Source organism: Hemiscyllium ocellatum, chromosome 5 (assembly GCF_020745735.1).
Source record: "Hemiscyllium ocellatum isolate sHemOce1 chromosome 5, sHemOce1.pat.X.cur, whole genome shotgun sequence".
Classification (NCBI taxonomy): domain Eukaryota; kingdom Metazoa; phylum Chordata; class Chondrichthyes; order Orectolobiformes; family Hemiscylliidae; genus Hemiscyllium; species Hemiscyllium ocellatum.
The window spans coordinates 112806221-112817665 of NC_083405.1; positions in this window are offsets into that span (position 1 = coordinate 112806221).

An 11445-nucleotide genomic window follows, 5' to 3' on the forward strand; every position below is an offset into this window, starting at 1 on the left:
TCTAAATGTTGTAAGTGTACCTGCAACTGCCACTTACTCTGCCAGTTCATTGTACATGGTCTGTGTGGAAAGGTTTTCCTCAGGTCCCATTTATATCTCTCACCTTGACACGATCCCCTCCAGTTTTGAATTCTCCTTCCCTTGGGAAAAGGTCTATGTTACTCACCTTATCTATGTCCCTCATGATTTTATAAAATCCTCTACAAGGACCTCTTCTGGCAAAATGGCAGCAGACTAGAATGTTCCATTCGGAGCTCCTATGCTCCGCCTGTTCTTTTTCTTTGTTTCTCTCTGTTTCTAGTCCCTGAGCAGCATGAGGGGAAGCAAGTCCTGGAATAATTTGCAGGGAAGCAGTCCCTGAACAACACAAGGAGAAGCGAGTCCCAGTGCATTACAAGGGAAACGAGACCTGGTGCAGCACAAGTGAATGAGACCCTGGTGCAGTGTGAGGTGAATGAAACCAGCGCAAGGGGAATTAAACCCCAGTGCAAATCGAGGGGAATGAGACTTAGTGTAGCGAGTGGGGAAGCGAGCCCCAGTGCAGCGAGTGGGTAAGTAAGTCCTGGTGCAGCAAGGGGAAGCAAGCTCCAGTGCAGTGTGAGGGGAAGCAAGCTCCAGTGCAGCCTTAGGGTAAGCAAGTCCCAATGCAGCGTGAGGGATAGCGAGCACTGGTGCAGCACGAGGGGTAGCGAGCACCAGTGCCGCGCAAGGGGAAGCGAGACCCAGTGCAGCGCGAGGGGAAGCGGGCCCCAGTGCAACGCGAGGGGAAACGAGCACCAGTGCAACGCGAGGGGAAGTGAGCATTGGTGCAGCACGAGGGGAAGTGAGCCCCGGTGCAGTGCGAAGGGAAGCGAGCCACAGTGCAGAGTGAGAAGAAGCGAGCCCCGGTGCAGTGCAAAGGGAAGCGAGCTCCAGTGCAGTGTGAGGGGAAGCGAGTCCCGGTACAGCATTAGGGGAAGCGAGCACTGATGCAGCGCGGGTTGTAGTGAGCACCGTTGCAGTGTGAGGGGTAGCAAGCACTGGTGCAGCGAAAGGGGAAGCCAGCCCCGGTGCAAAACAAGGGGTAGCGAGCACTCGTGCAGCACGCGGGGTAGCGAATTCCTGTGCAGCGTGAGGCGAAGCAAGTCCCAGTGCAGCGTGAGGGGAAGTGAGTCCCTGTGCAGCATGAGGGGAAGCATGTCCTGGTGCAACGTGAGGGGAAACGAGTCCTGGTGCAGCGTGAGGGGCAGCGAGCACCAATGCAGTGCGAGGGGAAGCGAGCCCCAGTACAGCACGAGGGGAAGCGAGTCCTGGAGCAGCACGAGGGGAAGTGAGTCCTGGTGCAACATGAGGGGAAGCGAGTCCTGGTGCAGCGTGAGGCGCAGCGAACACCAGTGCAGCGCGAGGGAAAGCGAGTCCCGGTGCAGCGTGAGGGGAAGTGAGAACTGGTACAGCGTGAGGGGAAGCGAGTCCTGGTGCAACGTGAGGGGAAGTGAGTCCCGGTGCAGCACGAGGGGAAGCGAGTCCCGGTGCAGCGCGAGGGGAAGCGAGTCCTGGTGCAGCGTGAGGGCAAGCGAGTCCCGGTGCAGCGCAAGGGGCAGCGAGCACCAGTGCAGTGTGGGGGGAAGGGAGTCCCGGTGCAGCATGAGGGGTAGCAAGCACTGGTGCAGCGTAAGGCGAAGCGAGTCCTGGTGCAGCGTGAGGGGAAGCGAATCCCAGTGCAGCGCGAGGGGAAGCGAATCCCAGTGCAGCGCGAGGGGCAGCGAGCATCAGTGCAGCACGAAGGAAGTGAGTCCCAGTGCAGCGCGAGGGATAGCGAACCCCAGTGCAGTGCAAGGAGAAGCAAATCCCGCTGCAGCATGAAGGGTAGCAAGCCCTGGTGTAGCGCGAGGGAAACGGGTCCCAGTGCAGCGTGAGGAGAAGTGAGTCTTGGTGCAACATGAGGGGAAGCGAGTCCCGGTGCAGCACGAGGGGCAGCGTGCACCAGTGCAGCGCGAGGGCAGCGAGCATCAGTGATGCACGAGAGAAGCGAGTCCCAGTGCAGCGCGAGGGAAAGCGAACCCCAGTGCAGCGCAAGGAGAAGCAAATCCCGCTGCAGCATGAAGGGTAGCAAGCCCTGGTGCAGCACGAGGGAAACGGGTTCTGGTGCAGCGTGAGGGGAAGTGAGTCCCAGTGCAGCGTGAGGGGAAGTGAGAACTGGTACAGCGTGAGGGGAAGCGAGTCCTGGTGCAACGTGAGGGGAAGTGAGTCCCGGTGCAGCACGAGGGGAAGCGAGTCCCGGTGCAGCGCGAGGGGAAGCGAGTCCTGGTGCAGCGTGAGGGCAAGCGAGTCCCGGTGCAGCGCAAGGGGCAGCGAGCACCAGTGCAGTGTGGGGGGAAGGGAGTCCCGGTGCAGCATGAGGGGTAGCAAGCACTGGTGCAGCGTAAGGCGAAGCGAGTCCTGGTGCAGCGTGAGGGGAAGCGAATCCCAGTGCAGCGCGAGGGGAAGCGAATCCCAGTGCAGCGCGAGGGGCAGCGAGCATCAGTGCAGCACGAAGGAAGTGAGTCCCAGTGCAGCGCGAGGGATAGCGAACCCCAGTGCAGTGCAAGGAGAAGCAAATCCCGCTGCAGCATGAAGGGTAGCAAGCCCTGGTGTAGCGCGAGGGAAACGGGTCCCAGTGCAGCGTGAGGAGAAGTGAGTCTTGGTGCAACATGAGGGGAAGCGAGTCCCGGTGCAGCACGAGGGGCAGCGTGCACCAGTGCAGCGCGAGGGCAGCGAGCATCAGTGATGCACGAGAGAAGCGAGTCCCAGTGCAGCGCGAGGGAAAGCGAACCCCAGTGCAGCGCAAGGAGAAGCAAATCCCGCTGCAGCATGAAGGGTAGCAAGCCCTGGTGCAGCACGAGGGAAACGGGTTCTGGTGCAGCGTGAGGGGAAGTGAGTCCCAGTGCAGCACGAGGGAAGCAAGTTCCTGTGCAGCATGAGGGGAGCGAGCCCCCAATGCAGCACGAGGCGAAGCGGGTCCCGGTGCAGCGCGAGGGGCAACGAACCCCAGTACAGCACGAAGGAAGTGAGCCCCAGTGCAGCGCGAGGGGAACAAGACCTGGAACAGTGCGAGGGGAATGAGACCTTGAGCACCGCGAGGGAAGTGAATCCCGCTGCAGTGTGAGGGGTAGCAAGCTCTGCTGCAGCGTGAGGGAAAGCGAGTTCCTGTGCAGCTTGAAGGGAAGGGAGTCCCAGTGCAAAGTGAGGGGAAGTGAGTACTGGTGCAGTGTGAGAGGAAGCGAGTCCTGGTGCAGCGTGAGGGGAAGCGAGTCCCAGTGCAGCGTGAGGGGAAGCGAGTTCCTGTGCAGCGTGAGGGGAAGCGAGTCCTGGTGCAGCACGAGGGGAAGGGAGTCCCAGTGCAGCGTGAGGGGAAGCGAGTCCTGGTGCAGCGCGAGGGGAAGGGAGTCCCAGTGCAGCATGAGTGGAAGTGAGTCCTGGTGCAGCACGAGGGGAAGGGAGTCCCAGTGCAGCGTGAGGGGAAGCGAGTCCTGGTGCAGCGCGAGGGGAAGCGAGTCCCAGTGCAGCGTGAGGGGAAGCGAGTCCTGGTGCAGCGTGAGGGGAAGGGAGTCCCAGTGCAGCATGAGGGGAAGCGAGTCCCAGTGCAGCACGAGGGGAAGCGAGTCCCAGTGCAGCGCGAGGGGAAGGGAGTCCCAGTGCATAAAACATAGAAAAATACAGCGCAGCACAGGCCCTTTGGCCCTTGATGTTGCGCCGATCCAAGCCCACCTAACCTACACTAGCCCACTATCCTCCATATACCTATCCAATGCCCGTTTAAATGCCCATAAAGAGGGAGAGTCCACCAATGTTACTGGCAGGGCACTCCATGAACTCACGACTCGCTGAGTAAAGAATCTACCCCTAACATCTGTCCTATACCTACCGCCGCTTAATTTAAAGCGATGCCCCCTCGTAATAACTGACTGCATATGTGGAAAAAGGTTCTCATGGTCAACCCTATCTAAACCCCTCATCATCTTGTACGCCTCTATCAAGTCACCCCTAAACCTTCTTTTCTCCAATGAAAACTGCCCCAAGTGCCTCAGCCTTTTCTCATACGATCTTCCTACCATACCAGGCAACATCCTGGTAAACCTCCTCTGCACCCGTTCCAGTGCCTCCACATCCTTCCGATAGTATGGCGACCAAAACTGCACACAATACTCCAGATGCGGCCGCACCAGAGTCTTATACAACTGCAACATGACCTCAGGACTCTGGAACTCAATTCCTCTACCAATAAAAGCCAGTACGCCATATGCCTTCTTCACAGCACTATTTACCTGGGTGGCAACTTTCAGAGATCTGTGTACATTGTCACCAAGGTCCCTCTGCTCATCCACACTACCAGTATCCAACTACTAGCCCAGTACCCCATCTTCTTGTTACTCTTACCAAAGTAAATCACTTCACACTTACCTATGTTGAACTCCATTTGTCACCTTTCTGCCCAGCTCTGTAGCTTATCTACATCCCACTGTAACCTACCACATCCTTCCTCACTGTCAACAACTCCACCGACTTTCGTATCATCCGCAAACTTGCTCACCCAACCTTCTAGCCCCTCCTCCAGGTCATTTATAAAAATGACAAACAGCAATGGTCCCAAAACAGATCTTTGTGGAACACCGCTAATAACTGCACTCCAAGATGAACCTTTACCATCAACTACTACCCTCTGTCTTCTTCCAGCCAGCCAATTCCTAATCCAAACCTCCAACTCCCCCTCAATGCCATACCTCCGTATTCTTTGCAGTAGCCTACCATGGGGAACCTTATCAAACGCCTTACTAAAATCCAGATACACCACGTCTACCGCTTTACCCTCGTCCACCTCCTTAGTCACCTTCTCAGCGCGAGGGGAAGCGAGTCCTGGTGCAGCGTGAGGGGAAGCGAATCCCGATGTAGCGCGAGGGGCAGCGAGCACCAGTGCAGCACGAGGGAAGCGAGTCCCAGTGCAGCACGAGGGAAGCGAGTCCCAGTGCAGCACAAGGGGAAGAGAGTCCCAGTGCAGCATGAGGGAAAGCGAGTCCTGGTGCAGCGTGAGGGGAAGCGAGTCCCTGCGATCACGAGGGGAAGTGAGCACCGGTGCAGCACGAGGGAAGCAGATCCCAGTGCAGCGTGAGGGGAATCAGGTTCCTGTGCATCGCGAGGGGAAGCGAGCCCCAACGCAGTGTGAAAGCATGTGAGTCCTGGTGCAGCGTGAGGGGAAGCCAGTCCCGGTGCAGCACGAGGGGAAGCGAGCCCCAGTGATGCACAAGGGAAGCGAATCCCGCTGCAGTGTGAGGGGCAGCAAGCACTGGTGCAGCGTGAGGGGAAGCGAGTCCTGGTGCAGCCCGAGGGGAAGCGAGTCCTGGTGCAGCGCGAGGGGAAGCGAGTCCTGGTGCAGCGCGAGGGAAAGTGAGGCCTGGTGCAGCGCAGGGGGAAGCGAGTCCTGGTGCAGCGCGAGGGGAAGCGAGTCCTGGTGCAGCGCGAGGGAAAGTGAGGCCTGGTGCAACATGAGGGGAAGCGAGTCCTGGTGCAGCGTGAGGGGAAGCGAGTCCCAGTGCAGCGTGAGGGGAAGCGAGTCCTGGTGCAACGTGAGCAGAAGCGAGCACCAGTGCAGCGTGAGGTGAAGCGAGTCTCAGTGCAGTGTGAGGGGAAGCGAGTCCTGGTGCAGCGCGAGGGGAAGGGAGTTCCATTGCAGCGCGAGGGGAAGGGAGTTCCAGTGCAGCGCGAGGGGAAGGGAGTCCCAGTGCAGCGCGAGGGGAAGGGAGTCCCAGTGCAGCGCGAGGGGAAGGGAGTTCCAGTGCAGCGTGAGGGGAAGGGAGTTCCAGTGCAGCGTGAGGGGAAGCGAGTCCCGGTGAAGCGAGTCCCTGTGCAGCGCGAGGGGAAGGGCGTCCCAGTACAGCGTGGGGGGAAGCGAGTCCTGGTGCAGCACGAGGGGAAACGAGTCCCAGTGCAGAGCGAGGGGAACCGAGTCCCGGTGCAGCGAGAGGTGCACAGAGCACCAGTGCAGCGCAAGGAGATGTAAGTCCCAGTGCAGCGTGAGGTGAAGCGAGTCCCAGTGCAGCGCGAGGGGAAGGGAGTCCCAGTGCAGCGTGAGGGGAAAGGAGTTCCAGTGCAGCGTGAGGGGAAGCAAGTCCTGGTGCAACGTGAGGTTTAGCGAGTCCCGGTGCAGCGTGAGGGGAAGCAAGTCCCAGTGCAGTGTGAGGAGGGGCGAGTCCTGGTGCAACGTGAGGTTTAGCGAGTCCCGGTGTAGCGCGAGGTGCAGAGAGGACCAGTGCTGCGTGAGCGGAAGTGAGGCCTGGTGCAGCGCGAGGGGAAGTGAGTCCCAGTGCAGCGCAAGGGGAAGGGAGTCCCAGTGCAGCGTGAGGTGAAGCGAGTCCCAGTGCAGCGCGAGGGGAAGGAAGTCCCAGTGCAGCGCGAGGGGCAGCGAGTCCTGGTGCAGCGTGAGGGGAAGGGAGTCCCAATGCAGCACGAGGGAAGCAAGTCACAGTGCAGCATGAGGGGAAGCGAGTCCCAGTGCAGTGCGAGGGGAAGCGGATCCCAGTGGAGCGCGAGGGGAAGCGATTCCTCATGCAACGTGAGGTTTAGCAAGTCCCAGTGCAGCCCGAGGGGAAGGGAGTCCCGGTGCAGCGCGAGGGGGAGCGAGTCCTGGTGCAATGTGAGGTTTAGCGAGTCCCGGTGTAGCGCGAGGTGCAGAGAGGACCAGTGCAGCGCGAGCGGAAGCAAGTCCTGGTGCAACGCCAGGTGAAGCGAGTCCCAGTGCAGCGTGAGGGGAAGCGAGTCCCAGTGCAGCGTGAGGGGAAGCAAGTCCCGGTGCAGCGCGAGGGGAAGCGAGTCCCAGTGCAGCGTGAGGGGAAGCGAGTCCCAGTGCAGCGTGAGGGGAAGCGGGTTCCTTTGTAGCGCGAGGGGCAGCAAAGCCCAGTGCAGCGCGAGGGGAAGTGGACCCAGTGCAGCACGAGGGAAGCGAACCCCAGTGCAGCACGTGGGAAAGTGAGCCCCGGTGCAGCATGAGGAGAACAAGACCTGGAACAGTACGAGGGGAAGCAAATCGCGCTGAAGTGTGGAGAGAACGAGACCTGGAGCAGTGTGAGAGGAAGTGAGTACCGATGCAGTGTGAGTGGAATGCGACCTTGAGCACCTCGAGGGAAGCGAATCCCGCTGCAGTGTGAGGGGTAGCAAGCACTGCTGCAGCGTAAGGGGCACCGAGCACCAGTGCAGCACGAGGGAAGCGAGTTCCTGTGCAACGTGAGGGAAAGCGAGTTCCTGTGCAGCGTGAAGGGAAGTCCCAGTGCTGCACGAGGGGAAGTGAGTCCCAGTGCAGTGTGAGGGGAAGGGAGTCCCAGTGCAGCGTGAGGGGAAACAAGTCCCAGTGCAGCGCGAGGGGAAGCGATTCCTGGTGCAATGTGGGAGGAAGCGAGTCCTGGTGCAGCGTGAGGGGCAGCGAGTCCTGGTGCAGCGTGAGGGGAAGGAAGTCCCAGTGCAGCGTGAGCGGAAGAAAGTCCCAGTGCAGCATGAGGGGAAGCGAGTCCCAGTGCAACGCGAGGGGCAGCGAGTCCTGGTGCAGCGTGAGGGGAAGGAAGTCCCAGTGCAGCGTGAGCGGAAGAGAGTCCCAGTGCAGCATGAGGGGAAGCGAGTCCCATTGCAACGCGAGGGGCAGCGAGTCCTGGTGCAGCGCGAGGGGAAGGGAGTCCAGTGCAGCGTGAGGGGAAGGGAGTCCCAGGGCAGCGTGAGGGGAAGCGAGTCCCAGTGCAGCGTGAGGGGAAGCGAGTCCCAGTGCATAGAACATAGAAAAATACAGCGCAGTACAGGCCCTTTGGCCTTCGATGTTGCGCCGATCCAAGCCCACCTAACCTACACTAGCCCACTTTCCTCCATATACCTATCCAATGCCCATTTAAATGCCCATAAAGAGGGAGAGTCCACCACTGTTACTGGCAGGGCATTCCATGAACTCACGACTCGCTGAGTAAAGAATCTAGCCTTAACATCAGTCCTGTACCTACCACCCCTGAATTTAAAGCGATGCCCCCTCGTAATAACTGACTCCATATGTGGAAAAAGGTTCTCATGGTCAACCCTATCTAAACCCCTCATCATCTTGTACACCTCTATCAAGTCACCCCTAAACCTTCTTTTCTCCAATGAAAACAGCACCAAGTGCCTCAGCCTTTTCTCATACGATCTTCCTACCATACCAGGCAACATGCTGGTAGACCTCCTCTGCACCCGTTCCAGTGCCTCCACATCCTTCCTATAGTACGGCGACCAAAACTGCACACAATACTCCAGATGCGGCCGCACCAGAGTCTTATACAATTGTAACATGACCTCAGGACTCCGGAACTCAATTCCTCTACCAATAAAAGCCAGTACGCCATATGCCTTCTTCACAGCACTATTTACCTGGGTGGCAACTTTCAGAGATCTGTGTACATGGACACCAAGATCCCTCTGCTCATCCACACTACCAAGTATCCGACCATTAGCCCAGTACCCCATCTTCTTGTTACTCTTACCAAAGTGAATCACTTCACACTTACCTATGTTGAACTCCATTTGCCACCTTTCTGCCCAGCTCTGCAGCTTATCTATATCCCGCTGTAACCTGCCACATCCTTCCTCACTGTCAACAACTCCACCGACTTTCGTATCATCCGCAAACTTGCTCACCCAACCTTCTAGCCCCTCCTCCAGGTCATTTATAAAAATGACAAACAGCAATGGTCCCAAAACAGATCCTTGCGGAACACCGCTGGTAACTGCACTCCAAGATGAACCTTTACCATCAACTACTACCCTCTGTCTTCTTCCAGCCAGCCAATTCCTAATCCAAACCTCCAACTCCCCCTCAATGCCATACCTCCGTATTCTTTGCAGTAGCCTACCATGGGGAACCTTATCAAACGCCTTACTAAAATCCAGATACACCACATCTACCGCTTTACCCTCGTCCACCTCCTTAGTCACCTTCTCAGCGCGAGGGGAAGCAAGTCCCAGTGCAGCGTGAGGGGAAGTGAGTCCTGGTGCAGCGCGAGGGGAAGCGAGTCCTGGTGCAGTGTGAGAGGAAGCGAATCCTGGTGCAGCGTGAGGTGAAGTGAGTCCTGGGGCAGCATGAGGGGAAGGGAGTCCCAATGCTGCGCGAGGGAAGCGAGTCCCAGTGCAGCGCGAGGGGAAGGGAGTCCTGGTGCAACGTGAGGTTTAGCGAGTCCCGGTGTAGCGCGAGGTGCAGAGAGGACCAGTGCAGCGTGAGCGGAAGCAAGTCCTGGTGCAGCGCGAGGGGAAGTGAGTCCCAGTGCAACGCGAGGGGAAGCGAGTCCCGGTGCAGCACGAGGGACAGCGAGCACCAGTGCAGCATGAGGGACAGCGAGTTCCAGTGCAGCGTGTGGGGAAGCGGGTTCCTTTGCAGCGCGAGGGGCAGCGAAGCCCAGTGCAGCGCGAGGGGAAGTGGACCCAGTGCAGCACGAGGGAAGCGAACCCCAGTGCAGCACGTGGGAAAATGAGCCCCGGTGCAGCGTGAGGAGAACAAGACCTGGAACAGTACGAGGGGAAGCAAATCACGCTGAAGTGTGGAGAGAACGAGACCTGGAGCAGTGTGAGAGGAAGTGAGTACCGATGCAGTGTGAGTGGAATGCGACCTTGAGCACCTCGAGTGTGAGGGGTAGCAAGCACTGCTGCAGCATGAGGGGAAGCGAGTTCCTGTGCAGCGTGAGGGGAAGCGAGTTCCTGTGCAGCGTGAAGGGAAGTCCCAGTGCAGCATGAGGGGAAGTGAGTCCCAGTGCAGTGTGACGGGAAGCGTGATCCAGCGCAGCACGAGGGAAGCAAACCCCGGTGCAGCGTGAGGGGAAGCGAGTCCCATTGCAGCGTGAGGGGCAGCGAGTACCAGTGCAGCACGAGGGAAGCGAGTTCCTGTGCAGCGTGAGGGGAAGGGAGTCCCAGTGCAGCGTGAGGGGAAACGAGTCCCGGTGCAGCACGAGGGGAAGAGAGTCCCGGTGCAGCGTGAGGGGAAGCGAGTCCTGGTGCAGCATGAGGGGAAGGGAGGCCCGGTGCAGCGTGAGGGGAAACGAGTCCCGGTGCAGCGTGAGGGGAAGCGAGTCCCGGTGCAGCGTGAGGGGAGGCGAGTCCCAGTGCAGTGTGAGGGGAAGGGAGTCCCAGTGCAGCATGAGGGGAAGCGAGTCCCAGTGCAGCGCGAGGGGGAGGGAGTCCCAGTGCATAGAACATAGAAAAATACAGCGTAGTACAGGCCCTTTGGCCCTCGATGTTGCGCCGATCCAAGCCCACCTAACCTACACTAGCCCACTATCCTCCATATACCTATCCAATGCCCATTTAAATGCCCATAAAGATGGAGAGTCCACCACTGTTACTGGCAGGGCATTACATGAACTCACGACTCGCTGACTAAAGAATCTAGCCCTAACATCAGCCCTATACCTACCACCCCTGAATTTAAAGCGATGCCCCCTCGTAATAACTGACTCCATATGTGGAAAAAGGTTCTCATGGTCAACCCTATCTAAACCTCTCATCATCTTGTACACCTCTATCAAGTCACACCTAAACCTTCTTTTCTCCAATGAAACAGCCCCAAGTGCCTCAGCCTTTCCTCATACGAACTTCCTACCATACCAGGCAACATCCTGGTAAACCTCTTCTGCACCCGTTCCAGTGCCTCCACATCCTTCCGATAGTATGGCGACCAAAACTGCACACAATACTCCAGATGCGGCCGCACCAGAGTCTTATACAACTGCAACATGACCTCAGGACTCTGGAACTCAATTCCTCTACCAATAAAAGCCAGTACGCCATATGCCTTCTTCACAGCACTATTTACCTGGGTGGCAACTTTCAGAGATCTGTGTACATGGACACCAAGATCCCTCTGCTCATCCACACTACCAGTATCCAACTATTAGCCCAGTACCCCATCTTCTTGTTACTCTTACCAAAGTAAATCACTTCACACTTACCTATATTGAACTCCATTTACCACCTTTCTGCCCAGCTCTGCAGCTTATCTACATCCCACTGTAACCTACCACATCCTTCCTCACTGTCAACAACTCCACCGACTTTCGTATCATCCGCAAACTTGCTCACCCAACCTTCTAGCCCCTCCTCCAGGTCATTTATAAAAATGACAAACAGCTATGGTCCCAAAACAGATCCTTGCGGAACACCGCTAGTAACTGTACTCCAAGATGAACCTTTACCATCAACTACTACCCTCTGTCTTCTTCCAGCCAGCCAATTCCTAATCTAAACCTCCAACTCCCCCTCAATGCCATACCTCCATATTCTTTGCAGTAGCCTACCATGGGGAACCTTATCAAACGCCTTACTAAAATCCAGATACACCACATCTACCGCTTTACCATCGTCCATCTCCTTAGTCACCTTCTCAGCGCGAGGGGAAGCGAGTCCCAGTGCAGCGTGAGGGGAAGCGAATCCCGATGT